The sequence below is a fragment of the Coenobita brevimanus genome, chromosome 26 (genome assembly GCF_032717465.1).
Source record: "Coenobita brevimanus isolate Jiangsu-jjx chromosome 26, ASM3271746v2, whole genome shotgun sequence".
Taxonomy (NCBI): Eukaryota; Metazoa; Arthropoda; class Malacostraca; order Decapoda; family Coenobitidae; genus Coenobita; species Coenobita brevimanus.
The window spans coordinates 28,068,564-28,070,316 of NC_136979.1; positions in this window are offsets into that span (position 1 = coordinate 28,068,564).

Below are 1,753 nucleotides of genomic sequence, written 5' to 3' on the forward strand. Positions count from 1 at the left end.
TGATAGTTTTTCTCCACCCGAGTTGTTAGTGAGAAATATAGCTATAATGGTGGTGATGATGATGATGGTAATACTACTGATGATAACAATGATGACGATGATAACTTCTCTTCCCTTTCCATCTCTTCCCTGCTCTCTGGCCCTCCACCTTACCATTCATCAACCACCTCTGCGGCCGTCAGCCAATCAGAGTGCGGTGGTTGGTGGAATATCGATGCAGTGGCTGGGAGTGTGAGTGGGATACTGGTGAGTGTGGGTACCTGATGAACCTCTAGTAACTCGCACGAATTCTGCCACAGATGATGGCAAAAAATGGACTAAGAAAAGACCAGGCGTGGACCTGTCATTATCATAATTTTTTGCGTCATTATTTTGATCATCAATATTATCACTATCATCATCGTACCACCATCATCTCAAACTAGTGATCACCATAAGGTATTCTTGGTTTTGCACGACAATTTTACTGCACATGATATACACTGAGGCAGAATATTTAGTGTAGAGATAGTTCATTAGGGCTAATAACTAATACCTTATGCAAGCAAGCGATATTACCTGATCTTCAAATAAAGCTTGCATACTTTGAGAAGCAAATACAATGGTTTCAGTCAACCCAGGATTCAAGAATAAATTTGAAATAAATGCTTCTCATAACTAAGAAATGTTTTCTATCCATCTATTTACCTAGACTGCTTTCCCCAAATAAAGGGAGTTAGCCGAGACAGGACGTCACATTCCCAATTTACTCATCCACGCACACACATTCATTCGCATCTCAGCCCCTGGGAGAGCAGGGACAGATCCTCATCGCACCACACCGCACGGGGGTCAACTGCGCAGTGCAATCGGCAACATCTGCAGCAGGGCCAGACAGCGGAGCTGGTTTACCCCTGCCACATCATAATGGACCCATCCTCTTACCCGCATCTGACCTGATCAGTCGATCAGATCAAATGTGGGAGAACATCCCCTCAGGGCTGTATCATCATTTATTCATTCTCGCATTCAACGCTCTCTTCACACTGTCCGTCCATCCTATTCGTTGTCTTCCTCTTAGCCTTACACCTCGCACATCCTATCCAATTATCTTTTTCACCAATCGCTCAACATCCAATCTCTCCATATGCCCAAACCATTGCAACACCCTCTGCTCAACTCGATCAGCCATCTCCAGCACAACTCCAATTTTCCTTCCCACTTCATCATTTCTCACTCGATCCATACCCGTCACTCCACACATACTCCTCAGACACCTTATCTCCATTACATTCAAAGTTTTCCTCTCTGCTACACCCATATTCCATGTTTAAGCCCCATATAATGCAGTCGGTACCACAAAGCCATCATACAGCCTTCTCTTTACATCCATTCTAAGCGAACGACATGTAAACACTTTTTTCATTCATTCTAAACTTCACTTCTGCATCTACTCTTCCACCCACAGCAACATGTGATCCTAAATACTTAAAACACTCTACTCCTCAAGCAACTCACCATTCAAAACTATATTCATCCTCCTACCATCTACCAACCTCGTACACTTCATCACTTTACTCTTATTCTCATTTACTCTCAAGTTCCTCCTTTCACAAACCCTGCCAAACTCCTCTACCCAGTGCCTCAATCACTCCTCTGAATTAGCCACCAGTGCGTATCATCCGCAAACAGCAGATGATTCAGATTCCACTCTCTACCATCAGCATTCAACAGACTCAAAGCTCCACCTAACACTCCTGCATTCACCTCCCTT